This window comes from Cololabis saira, chromosome 8 (genome assembly GCF_033807715.1).
Source record: "Cololabis saira isolate AMF1-May2022 chromosome 8, fColSai1.1, whole genome shotgun sequence".
Lineage (NCBI taxonomy): Eukaryota > Metazoa > Chordata > Actinopteri > Beloniformes > Belonidae > Cololabis > Cololabis saira.
In genome coordinates, this window is record NC_084594.1 from 3,111,755 (window position 1) to 3,125,871 (window position 14,117).

The 14,117-nt window shown below is 43.6% G+C and overlaps 1 protein-coding gene across 2 annotated transcripts in view; it reads right to left on the reverse strand.

Moving 5' to 3' along the window:
• Positions 1-13,821, reverse strand: part of ripor3 (RIPOR family member 3) — a 71,744-nt gene extending 57,923 nt beyond the window's left edge. For both annotated transcript variants that reach the window (XM_061726601.1, XM_061726600.1), the window contains exon 1: positions 13,584-13,821. The gene's annotated coding sequence lies outside the window, so the exon portion shown is untranslated. The remainder of the gene's footprint in view (positions 1-13,583) is intronic.
• Between the last annotated feature and the right edge of the window lie 296 nt (positions 13,822-14,117).

A 14,117-nucleotide genomic window follows, 5' to 3' on the forward strand; every position in this document is an offset into this window, starting at 1 on the left:
TGCGTGGGGCATGTTGACCCGTCAGAGATCAGGACATGGGTTTGACCTCTGACCTTTACTGGTTCAGATGAGACCCCCGGGGGGGTCGTAGGTCTCGGACAGGAGGGACGATCACGCTGACGATCACGGTCACTGGAAACACCGAGGCAGCGCTGAGTCGTCAAACTAAACACGAGACATTCAGTGCGTTTACATGGGAAGTTTAATTCCTCTTTAATTCAGGCCACGTTTCCACACAGCCGGGTATTTACAAAAATTGATATTTCCCCCTCTACGTTTATAAAAACACCATCATTTCCAGGAACCTGCATAAATATGCTGTTAAGATGCTATGAGCAGCCAAACCTACAGGGGGCAGTGTAACGAGAAGATAAAGTCATGCTAGCCAATCAGAACCCTGGAAAAAAACATCAACAAATGACACGAGTAACTTCCAGTTACTTCCAAGATGAACCAGAGTCTTTGGTTTGGAGTGACAGAGAAGTGGAGTTACTTTTAAGTGTGACGTTAGAATATAAAACAGGTAAAATACAAGAAAATATTGACGGTTACAAACTAATTGTAAACAGGTGTCACTCATGACGCTGGTGACGTTTCTGTCTCATAATGTGACGTTCTGAAGCCTAAATGTCCGTTTCTCTCCGTTTACAAGCAAACGTGAAGACGGAGGTTTTAAAAATCTACACTTTGGATGGAGTTTTCAGAAATGATGGTTTTTGGTGACTTTGAGCTTCGTTTTCGTGTAAACGAACGGCCAAAACGCATGAAAACACCAGCGTTTTTGCTACGTGGAAACGGGGCCTCAGAATGCAAATTAAATCCGATTTAAAATGAGTAAAAGTTACCACCTAAACACCTAATTCCGAATGAAAATGGCCATTCTGAATTAAATTAATTCCGAAGTCAGTAAGTAAGTGGCTGGTTTATTCTGATATTAAATCCAAATAGAATAATTCCAGATCATGTTTACACTCATTCCTCTTTAAATTAATTCCGGTCGTTCTTTCTGCTCGTTCCCTCCCCGTCTGTCTCCATGATCTTATATTCCGCTGGGCTGGTTTTCCAAACAAAGTTTCCAGATGCAGCAGCAGTAAACGCTGGTCAAGAGCAGAGACCATTTATTTAATAAATAGAAATCATTCAAAGAACAGATGGAAACAGGAAACATCAAAGTTGTAGCGGCTAAATTAGTTTTTCTTCCAGTAGTTTAACTTCCGGTCCCCCCCCTATCCAATCAGAACCTTCCCAACCCCCAGACCTGGAGAGGAATTGGAGAAAGACCATCAAACGTGTTTCCATGGAAACCTCAATTCAGAATTACTATTTCCATGTAAACTCCAAGGAAAGTAGTTTAATTTGGAATTATTTAATTCGGAATAATTTCTTTATTCACAAAATTTTGACTTTTTTCTCGAAATTGTACTTCAACATCAATCTCGACATTTTTACTTTTTTCTCAACTTTTTTCTCGATATTTCGACTTTTTTCTCGACATTTCAACTTTTTTCTCGACATTTCAACTTTTTTCTCGACATTTCGACTTTTTTCTCAACATTTCAACTTTTTTCTCAACATTTCGACTTTTTTCTCAACATTTTGACTTTTTTTTCTCAACATTCCAACTTTTTTCTTGACATTTCGACTTTTTTCTCGACATTTTGACTTTTTTTCTCAACATTTCAACTTTTTTCTCGCCATTTTGACTTTTTTTTCCTCAATATTTTGACTTTTTTCTCAACATTTCGACTTTTTTCTCGACATTTCGACTTTTTTCTCAACATTTTGACTTTTTTTCTCAACATTTTGACTTTTTTCTCAACATTTCAACTTTTTTCTCGACATTTCGACTTTTTTCTCAACATTTTGACTTTTTTTCTCAACATTTTGACTTTTTTCTCAACATTTCAACTTTTTTCTCGACATTTTAACTTTTTTCTCAACATTTACATTTTTTTCTCGAAATTTCGACTTTTTTCTTGTTCAAACGTGCCGATCAAACGTGTTTTCCATGTAAACCTAAATTCTGAATGACTATTTCCATGTAAACTCCAAGGAAAATAGTTTAATTCTGAATGATTTTGTTCAGAATTAAAAAACATCATGTAACCGTGGCCAGTGTGGCTCGGTCTCATCGGTCTCGTCGGTCTCGTTCCTCGTCCTCTACGGACCAGCAGACCGGAGTGATTACCCGGTTAGTCCCGGGCTGGTTTTCCAGTGAGGTCCAGATGGCGGTTCTGGAGAAATTCACACATTTCTCCGTCAGTTTTGAGGCCGAACAGCCGAGCAGGGGTCCAGACGCTCGGAGCTGCTCGGGCTCTCCATCTTCCTCCCAGACAGATTTACGGCAGCGACGGAACCGCAACATTACCGCGGCTTCAATGTGGAGCGTAAATGTGCGACTGGTTCAGCAGTTTTCCCCGTAATCACAGAAAACCCAGTAACGGTTCTGGCACTTCACAGCTGCTGGGAAGTGCTGGGGGGGGGTTCCTAAATGAGAGCCCTAAAAATGAGACCAAACAAGAAGGATTTTAAGGAAGTGGCTGAGAGAAAAACCGTAAAGTATGTGTCGTTGCAGCGGAGGAGGTTTTATGGCCCTACAGGGGCGACAGATGCCGTTTCCTGCATTCTGGTGCATTTTAACAGGATTTTACTGATTCTAACTGACAAATACAAATATACGATCGTTGCTGAATCTGAATGACGCGTTTGGAGTCGACTCTCAACGGTATCAATATCCCCTTATCGATCAGGTGGAATCAGTTCTTTGGTGAAACAGCGCTGGGTGGAGTGACACGTTTCCCTGGTAACAGTGTGTGAGGAGAGCCGCTATTGGCTGTCCTTAAAGTGGCTAAAAGATGCTAAATGAAATGATTTGTACATATTTGTGATGGATGCTGCAGGTGAGACAGGAAAACAGCACCCCAAAGATGTTTAGAACTATATATTCATTTGTTTTTGTCTCATTTGTTTCTTTTTCTTTTTAATCCACCGTTACTGTGACTTATTTATAATAATAATAATAATTAAAGCTGCAAGCAGCGATGAACGTTCCTCCACCCTTGTGCACGTTCAGGCTGCAGTGGAAGCTTGTATGACTTGATGTAGATTCTTCAGACCTGGACATTTAGTGGATGAAACCACCCACGACTCTCTGTACCAAACCATTCAAAAGTTATGGCAGAAAGTAGGAACTATCAAATATGGACCAATCAAATGAAGGGGGGGCGCGCTTTTTGGCGTCTATCGTCGCCACGGTAACACTTTTGAAAGAGAAAAGTAATGCATGTCGTCGCAGGATGGAGACGCACATTTTGATGTATAACACACCTGGGTGCACGTTACGGTTCGGGCTGAATTAACGGCCGAAGGAATGGCATAAATTGCGCTAAAATGACACGATTAATTCAAAATTGCCGACTTCCTGTTGGGTTTGGGCCATGGCTCCAAGAGACTTTTCTTTAAGTTGTGACATGATACAGGTGTGTAGCGATTTTCGTGCATGTACGTCAAACCGTATCGTGGGGCTTGAGGCACAAAGTTTTCTAGGGGGCGCTGTTGAGCCGTTAGGCCACGGCCATTAATGCAAACCATGAAATATCAAATTTACTGGCTTAATGCAAAATTTGGTGACTATTGGGGCATGTTTAGGGGGAAAAAAGGCCCTCCTTTCGTCGGAAGAAAAAAAAAAAAAGAAAGAAAGAAAAATTCCTACAGATACAATAGGGCCTTCGCACTGAAGGTGCTCGGGCCCTAATAATAATTATTATCATTATTATTACAATTATAATAATAATAATAGTTTTTTATTATAATTATTAATATAATAATAGTTATTGTTATTTTTAATAATAATAATAATAACCATTATTAGTATAATAATAATAATAATAATAATAAATATAATAATACTAATAATAATAATTATTATTATTATTATTAATAATACTAGTTTAATTAATAATGATGAATTCATTTCTGTTGAATAAATAATGAAAAAAGGGATTTTTGTTGAATAGCAAGGCACATTTATGTTTATGACATTTCATGTAAGAAATAATACAATCAAAAAAATAAAAATAAAATACAACTACTGCTCGCTGAGAACAAGAAAAATTTTCTAGTTAGTGTCTGAAAGACTTCAATAACCCGAGAAACAAAAGTGTCTAAATTTGTCCCAACTCACTTTTTTAGTATTTATGTAAACAACAGAAAAGAAATGTGAGTGTTGAGCGTTAGCAGCCTTTGCTTCTTATTCTGAAGTGCAGGACCCGACCACAGGAGGCCCGAGGGCGAGGGTTGTTGACGACAACGAAAGCAGGCAGGAAATCCAGAAAAACACTCCAACAAAACCAGAAGGATGAAACAGACCACAAGAACCCACAAAGAACAGACCGGGAGGGGGGAAAACAATATGTAACAGACAAACAAACCCACAGAAGAGGCAAATGTTCAGGCAAAGGGAGCAAAACTAGAACCAGACCTTTCAAAATAAAACAGGAAGTAACCAAAAACCCCAAAACACCTTAGTCTGGAAGACCAAACGGTCGGCAGGAACGTCGACCGTGACCTTTGACCTGTTTGAACACCTCACACTGAACCAGTCGAGCTGGACTGAGCTTTTTTATCTAGAAAATAAACTAAATAGATCGGGGGTCGGCAACCCGCGGCTCTTTAGCGCCGCCCTAGTGGCTCCTGGAGCTTTTTCAAAAATGTTCCAAAATCGATGGGGGAGGGAAATATATTTTTTGTTTTAATATGGTTTCTGTACTGCAAACATTCTTAACGTTTTCCAATTCTGTAAAAATGTGTAGAATAAATATTAAATTTCAACATTTCTGTTTACAAAGATTTACGTCATAGCTACACGTTTCTGCCAGGCAAGTGGCTGTTGGAAACTGGCCAAAGGGATTGTTTCCAAAGGGAAAAATAGAAAAATAACTGAGGAGAAAAAGAGGATTCAATGTTTCTTGGACCGAATCATTTGCATTCATTGCCTGAATGTTAATAATATAACTAATATGCAATGAAATGCAATGACTAATATGCATGTGTTGCCTTCATTATAAGACTTATACAAGACTTTTAATTTTTTGCGGCTCCAGACATATTAGTTTTTTGTTTTTTTGGTCCAGTATGGCTCTTTCAACATTTTGGGTTGCTGATCCCTGAAATAGATGAAAACAGCTTCTGTCTCCAGCTCGAATCATGACGATGGAAGTGTTTCCTTCCCAGAAAACTGATAAATGAGTCTGATGGATCTGATTCTACTACTCAGGAACCCGGAGCACATCTCAGCACCGCGTCTTTAAGAGGAGACGAAGGCCAGAGATCCGCCGGGACCAGGTTTTATCTCCCTCCAGTCTGATTCCTGGTCGCTTCGGCGCCGAAATCTCTGCTACAGAGATTAGAGACGAACACGAGGACGTTTGACGTGCTGAGATACCGAGGTACTGAACGTACCGGCCGACAACCGGGTAATCTGGAAACCCGTTGGTGACATCATCACGTTCTTCTTATAACTGAGTGTTTTATCGTGACCTTTGACGTGGTCACATGATTTAAAAGGCAGTGTTGTGCATGAACGAGTTCAAATGAACGTGTTCATTTCTGGGAGAACGTTGAACTGAACGCAACATATTTGCAAATAAAGAACTTGAACGTGAACTTGTTCATTCTGCAGATCATGAACTGGAATTTGAACTGTTCAGATTATGTGAGTTTCAGCTTCACTGTTTAGTATGGTGGCCGAGACCCGCCATTGCGGAAAATTAAAGAAACGCTGCTAATAAAATAAATGCCTTGCAAATGAAATAAACGCTGCAAATACAAAGAAACCCCACTGCAAATAAAAAAAACCGACGCAAATAAATGAATTATCGGGGACTATTTTTGCTGATGCACCGGTGTTTTTTACGTGAGAGGAGAAGAAGAAGACGAAGAGGACGTAAGTGAAAAGGAAGAAATAAGAAGAGCGAGGAATAAGAAGAACAACAAACGAGAAAATAAGTGAAAAGGTTAGTGTTCAACGTCGCTACGTGTAATTTTCAATGTGCAACAACCGGTGCATCGGCAAAAATAGTCCCCGGTAATTCACTTCCATTGTGGCTTTTTTATTTGCGTATTGATTGATTTTTTTATTTTATTTGCAGCGTTTCTTTTATTTGCAGCGGCGTTTCTTTTTGTTTGCAGCGTTTATTTTATTTGCAGCAGCGTTTATTTCTGTTTGCAGCGTTACTTTTATTTTCAGCAATGGCGGGTCTCGGCCACCGTAGTTTAGGTCCAATTATTACGGAATAATCCTTCACCAGCGGGCAGCGCGCACATTTAAAATACTCAACGAGCCCGGTGCAGTCTTTACGAATGAAGCCTTAATTATGGTTCTGCGTTAAATCGACGCAGACCCTACGCCGTAGGGTACGGCGTAGGGTCTGTGTTGGTGTAACGCAGACCCATAAATCAGCCTTGACAGGCGAAGAGAGACGTTGCAGACGCAGCGTCAGCGAGCCGTCATCAGCTTTTTGGCGTCTATCGTCGCCACGGTAACGCCTTTGACTGAGAAAAGTAATGCCCATCGTTTGCAGGATCTAGACGCACATTTTGATGTTTAACACACCTGGGTGCACATTACGGTTCGAGCCGTATTAACGGCCGAAGAAATGGCATAAATTGCGCCAAAATTACATGATTAATGGCCGACATCCTGTTGGGTTTCGGCCATGGCGCCAAGAGACTTTTCTTTAAGTTGTGACATGATACAGGTGTGTACCGATTTTCGTGCATGTACGTCAAACCGTATTGTGGGGCTTGAGGCACAAAGTTTTCTAGGGGGCGCTGTTGAGCCGTTAGGCCACGCCCATTAATACAAACCATTAAATGTCAAATTTTTCACCAGGCCTGGCTTGGTGCAAAATTTGGTGACTTTTGGGGCACGTTTAGGGGGAAAAAAGACCCTCATTTCGTCGGAAAAATAAAAACAACGAGAACGAGAATAATTCCTACAGATACAATAGGGCCTTCGCACTGTAAGTGACCTAATAATAATAACAATAATAATATAATTATTATTTGTATTATTATTGTTATTGTTATTATGATAATAATAATAATAATAACTGAGGGTTTTATTGTGACCTTGACCGTTTGTAAACCTTCCTCCTCTATAAGCAAACAAACACTCAACCCTCCCTCCTCCTCCTCTGGGACACTTACACACTTAATTAAAGTGCAAATGAGCCATCAGTAAACATAACGACCCACGTTTCTCAAGGAGACATAAAACACTAACAAAAACACTGATAATCCAGCGTGACGGACGGACGGACGGACGGACGGACGGACGGTGGGAGAGAACAGAGAGAGGAGCAGGGGGGTGATGGAGGGGGGTCTGGGGGGAACTCTGACCCCCGTCTGCCGTGTTGATGTTTACTCTGGCAGAGCGTCGGCCCTCGCTGAGGGATCATGAGAAACGGACGCTCCCGGAACCAGGGAGGGAGGAGGACGGGATGGAGAGATGGAGAGATGGGGACGAGAAAATTAGATAGGACGGAGTCCAGGAGAAGAGGGGGAGATAAGAGACCATCCATCCCTCTTCTATTCTCATCTCTTTTTTTTTTATTTATATATTTATTTCGATCATGTGCTCAGTACGTTCTCATTCATAACATATCTTGTAATCATTTGGATGGAAAAGGAATAGGCTGAAGCTCTGAGCTTATAAATGCCTTAACCTTCACATTATTATTATTTACACTTTCTACAACAAATGCTTTCTAGCATTTCCACACAAAAAAGAAGCAAACGCAAAACACAAAAAGAAAATATATGTAACAACGAAGAATCAGTAAGAAAAGAAAAAAGGAAAAATAAATAATAAATAGTCCTGATTAAAACAAGGACAAAAAGATCAGTAATTATTACCTGCATAATTCCATAATTCTCTCTCTTGCATCTTATCATTCAATCTTGTTGGTATTTACTAATCATGATCTGTTTTAAACTATTTTTAAACTGTATGATGATTTTACTTTGTTTAAGATTATCTGGCAAGCTATTCCACAACTTAACCCCTGTAACTGAAATACTTTTAAGTGTTTTAACTGTTGGTTGTTTGAGATTCTGTTCCCCCTTAACTCATATTCATCTCTATCCTTAAACAGTTTTCTATGTTGCAGGGGAGTGAATTATTCTTTGCTTTGTATATTATCTGTTCCGTTTTAAATCAACTTAGTCAGTCAATTTTAGTGCGTTTAATTTCTAGAACAAAACATTTGTGTGATGATAAAATCCTACATTATTTACGATTCTTATTGCTTTTTTTGCATTAGATAAATGGGTTGAAGATTGGTTTTAAAAGTATTTCCCCAAATCTCCACACAGTACGTCAGATACGGTAAAATTAATGAATTATAAAGTATGTATAATGTTTTTAGGTTTAATATGTGTCTAGTTTTTCCTAGATCTCTTCCTGTTGAAGGTCGAGGGGGCGGGGCTAGGGGCGTGGCTAGGGGCGGGGCTTGGCGTGAGACTTTATTTTAACAAATAAAATAAAAAAAATAAACCCCTCTGGTTTCTCTAACAACAGTAAAATAGTATAGAAAGACTTTATCGTCATTGGATGTCGGACGTAAAATGAAATTTGGAACTTCCATTCCAATCCATTTTGCGCCACAATAAATAAAATAAAATGAGATAGAATAAAATAAATTTTAAATAGAAATGAAAGCAAGGCAGAGTAGAATAAACCGCTAAAATTACTAAGAAAATTACAAACAATAGACACAGAACTGGAGAGCCGAGAGCCGCGGCACCACCGATGCCATCTTGAACAAGCTAACAAACGATCGTTATAAATGTTATAATATCCACGGTTTTGAATTTATCTGTTAAAAGCGAAGAAGTTGCGACTTCGGAGGTCACATGGTTGGAAGTTTGGTGGAGATGAAGATGGAGATGCTACGTCAGAAGTATCGGGTCACATGATTTAAAACGACACGTTTTTGTCCAATAGGGGGCGTGGCCTTTTGATTGGCAGCTGGCTCGGCCAGTGACGGAGCAGCTCTCTCAGCTGTGGATATAGACCATAATCCTTCATATTTAAAATATTAAATGTTTTGTTGTGTTGATTTTACCGGCAGACCCCCAGGACTGGTTCTGGAAGTCTAAGAACCCACCAAAGTCCCAAAACCCCCCAAAGTTCCAGAACTCCACCAAAGTCCAATAACTCCACCAAAGTCCCAGAACTCCCCAAAGTCCAATAACTCCACCAAAGTCCCAGAACTCCCCAAAGTCCAATAACTCCACCAAAGTCCCAGAACTCCCCAAAGTCCCAGAACTCCCTAAAGTCCAAGAACTCCCTAAAGTCCCAGAACTCCACCAAAGTCCCAGAACCCCCCAAAGTTCCAGAACTCCCCAAAGTCCCAGAACTCCCCAAAGTCCCAAAAACCCCAAAGTCCAAGAACTCCCTAAAGTCCCAGAACTCCCCAAAGTCCCAAAAACCCCAAAGTCCAAGAACTCCCTAAAGTCCCAAAAAACCCCAAAGTCCCAGAACTCCACCAAAGTCCCAGAACTCCACCAAAGTCCCAGAACTCCACCAAAGTCCCAGAACTCCACCAAAGTCCCTAAAACTCCACCAAAGTCCAAGAACTCCACCAAAGTCCAAGAACTCCCCAAAGTCCAAGAACTCCCAAAGTCCAAGAACTCCACCAAAGTCCCAGAACTCCACCAAAGTCCCAGAACTCCACCAAAGTCCCAGAACTCCACCAAAGTCCCAGAACTCCACCAAAGTCCCAAAACTCCACCAAAGTCCCAGAACTCCCCAAAGTCCCAGAACTCCACCAAAGTCCCAGAACTCCACCAAAGTCCAAAAACTCCACCAAAGTCCCAGAACTCCACCAAAGTCCCAGAACTCCCCAAAGTCCAAGAACTCCACCAAAGTCCCAGAACTCCACCAAAGTCCCAGAACTCCACAAAAGTCCCAAAACTCCACCAAAGTCCAAGAACTCCACCAAAGTCCCAGAACTCCACCAAAGTCCCAAAACTCCACCAAAGTCCAAGAACTCCACCAAAGTCCAAGAACTCCCCAAAGTCCAAAAACTCCACCAAAGTCCAAGAACTCCACCAAAGTCCCAGAACTCCACAAAAGTCCCAAAACTCCACCAAAGTCCAAGAACTCCACCAAAGTCCCAGAACTCCACCAAAGTCCCAGAACTCCACCAAAGTCCCAAAACTCCCCAAAGTCCCAGAACTCCCCAAAGTCCCAAAACCCCCCAAAGACCCAAAACTCCCCAAAGTCCCAGAACTCCACCAAAGTCCAAGAACTCCACCAAAGTCCAAGAACTCCACCAAAGTCCCAGAACTCCCCAAAGTCCCAGAACTCCCCAAAGTCCCAAAACCCCCCAAAGACCCAAAACTCCCCAAAGTCCCAGAACTCCCCAACGTCCAAGAACTCCACCAAAGTCCCAGATCTCCACCAAAGTCCCAGAACTCCCCCAAAGTCCCAGAACTCCCCAAAGTCCAAAAACTCCACCAAAGTCCCAGAACTCACCAAAGTCCCAGAACTCCCCAAAGTCCCAGAACTCCCCAAAGTCCCAGAACTCCACCAAAGTCCAAGAACTCCCAAAGTCCCAGAACTCCACCAAAGTCCAAAAACCCCACCAAAGTCCCAGAACTCCACCAAAGTTCCAGAACTCCACCAAAGTCCCAGAACTCCACCAAAGTCCCAAAAAACCACCAAAGTCCCAGAACTCCACCAAAGTTCCAGAACTTCACCAAAGTCCCAGAACTCCCCAAAGTCCCAGAACTCCACCAAAGTCCCAGAACTCCCCAAAGTCCAAGAACTCCCCAAAGTCCCAGAACTCCCCAAAGTCCCAGAACTCCACCAAAGTCCCAGAACCCCCCAAAGTCCCAAAACTCCCCAAAGTCCCAGAACTCCACCAAAGTCCAAGAATCCACCAAAGTCCCAGAACTCCCCAACGTCCAAGAACTCCACCAAAGTCCGAGAACTCCCTAAAGTCCAAGAACTCCACCAAAGTCCCAGAACTCCCCAAAGTCCCAGAACTCCCTAAAGTCCAAGAACTCCACCAAAGTCCAAGAACTCCTCAAAGTCCAAGAACTCCACCAAAGTCCCAAAACTCCCCAAAGTCCCAGAACTCCCCAAAGTCCAAGAACTCACCAAAGTCCCAGAACTCCCTAAAGTCCCAGAACTCACCAAAGTCCCAGAACTCCACCAAAGTCCCAGAACTCCCCAAAGTCCCAGAACTCACCAAAGTCCCAGAACTCCCCAAAGTCCCAGAACTCCACCAAAGTCCCAGAACTCCACCAAAGTCCCAGAACTCCCTAAAGTCCCAGAACTCCCCAAAGTCCCAGAACTCCCCAAAGTCCAAGAACTCCCCAAAGTCCCAAAAACCACCAAAGTCCAAGAACTCCACCAAAGTCCCAGAACTCCACCAAAGTCCCAAAACTCCACCAAAGTCCCAGAACTCCCCAAAGTCCAAGAACTCCACCAAAGTCCCAAAAACCACCAAAGTCCAAGAACTCCACCAAAGTCCCAGAACTCCACCAAAGTCCCAAAACTCCACCAAAGTCCCAGAACTCCACCAAAGTCCCAGAACTCCACCAAAGTCCCAGAACTCCCCAAAGTCCAGAACTCCACCAAAGTCCAAGAACTCCCTCAAAGTCCAAGAACTCCATAAAGTCCAAGAACTCCACCAAAGTCCCAAAAACCACCAAAGTCCAAGAACTCCACCAAAGTCCCAAAACTCCACCAAAGTCCCAGAACTCCCCAAAGTCCCAGAACTCCACCAAAGTCCCAGAACTCCACCAAAGTCCAAGAACTCCACCAAAGTCCAAGAACTCCACCAAAGTCCCAGAACTCCACCAAAGTCCCAGAACTCCACCAAAGTCCAAGAACTCCACCAAAGTCCAAGAACTCCACCAAAGTCCAAGAACTCCACCAAAGTCCAAGAACTCCACCAAAGTCCCAGAACTCCACCAAAGTCCCAGAACTCCCCAAAGTCCCAGAACTCCCCAAAGTCCCAGAACTCCACCAAAGTCCAAAAACTCCACCAAAGTCCAAGAACTCCACCAAAGTCCCAGAACTCCACCAAAGTCCAAGAACTCCACCAAAGTCCAAGAACTCCACCAAAGTCCAAGAACTCCACCAAAGTCCCAGAACTCCACCAAAGTCCAAGAACTCCACCAAAGTCCCAGAACTCCACCAAAGTCCAAGAACTCCACCAAAGTCCAAGAACTCCTCAAAGTCCAAGAACTCCACCAAAGTCCCAAAAAACCCCAAAGTCCCAGAACTCACCAAAGTCCAAGAACTCACCAAAGTCCCAGAACTCACCAAAGTCCCAGAACTCACCAAAGTCCCAGAACTCCCCAAAGTCCCAGAACTCACCAAAGTCCCAGAACTCCACCAAAGTCCCAGAACTCCCTAAAGTCCCAGAACTCCCCAAAGTCCCAGAACTCCCCAAAGTCCAAGAACTCCACCAAAGTCCCAAAAACTCCACCAAAGTCCAAAAACTCCACCAAAGTCCCAGAACTCCCCAAAGTCCAAGAACTCCACCAAAGTCCAAGAACTCCACCAAAGTCCAAGAACTCCACCAAAGTCCCAGAACTCCACCAAAGTCCCAGAACTCACCAAAGTCCCAGAACTCACCAAAGTCCCAGAACTCCCCAAAGTCCCAGAACTCACCAAAGTCCCAGAACTCCACCAAAGTCCCAGAACTCCACCAAAGTCCCAGAACTCCCTAAAGTCCCAGAACTCCCCAAAGTCCCAGAACTCCCCAAAGTCCAAGAACTCCACCAAAGTCCCAAAAACTCCACCAAAGTCCAAAAACTCCACCAAAGTCCCAGAACTCCCCAAAGTCCAAGAACTCCACCAAAGTCCCAAAAACCACCAAAGTCCAAGAACTCCACCAAAGTCCCAGAACTCCACCAAAGTCCCAAAACTCCACCAAAGTCCCAGAACTCCACCAAAGTCCCAGAACTCCACCAAAGTCCCAGAACTCCCCAAAGTCCAGAACTCCACCAAAGTCCAAGAACTCCATAAAGTCCAAGAACTCCACCAAAGTCCCAAAAACCACCAAAGTCCAAGAACTCCACCAAAGTCCCAGAACTCCACCAAAGTCCCAAAACTCCACCAAAGTCCCAGAACTCCCCAAAGTCCCAGAACTCCACCAAAGTCCCAGAACTCCACCAAAGTCCCAGAACTCCACCAAAGTCCCAGAACTCCCCAAAGTCCCAGAACTCCACCAAAGTCCCAGAACTCCACCAAAGTCCCAGAACTCCACCAAAGTCCAAGAACTCCACCAAAGTCCAAGAACTCCACCAAAGTCCCAGAACTCCACCAAAGTCCCAGAACTCCACCAAAGTCCCAGAACTCCACCAAAGTCCCAGAACTCCACCAAAGTCCCAGAACTCCCCAAAGTCCCAGAACTCCCCAAAGTCCCAGAACTCCCCAAAGTCCCAGAACTCCACCAAAGTCCCAGAACCCCCTGAGGCATCGAACCTCCAACTTCCTGTTCCCATCAGGAACTAAACTCCCATGAGCCTTTGCAGCGGCGTGCAGAAACAGGACCTACCTGACGGGCTGAAGAGAGACTCACTCCAGAGCGTCGGTTCGAGTCCAGCAAGGCGGGCGGGTGGCGTCCATGAGAGTGTGTGTGTGTGTGTGTGTGTTAGTAAGTGTGTGTGTGTGTGTGTAAGTGTGTGGGTGTGTGTGTGTGTGTGTGTGGGCTGGACCGTCTGCTCCGTCCTGATAGCGAGGGTTTGAGACCCTCGTCCTCTCGTCCTCCTCCTCCGCTGGACTCTCTATTCTGATCTCTTCTTCTCTTCTTCTCTTCTTCTCCTCCCTCTCAGCTGCTTCTCCACTCCTCTTTTTTAGGGGGGGTTGGGGTGAAGGGGGGGTTCTCTGTCTCTCCTCCTCTTTTGGCCGTTCCTCCGTTCTGCTCTTCATCAGTTATCGTTCTCCCCGTGGTTTTCTCTCTCGTTACTCGCCCAGAACCCCCCCTCTCTCTCCCTCTCTCTCAACCTTTCCTTTCCCTTTCTCTCTCTCCATCTTTCCTTTCTCTCAAATTCAAATTCAAATTGGCTTTATTGGCATGAATGGTAACCAT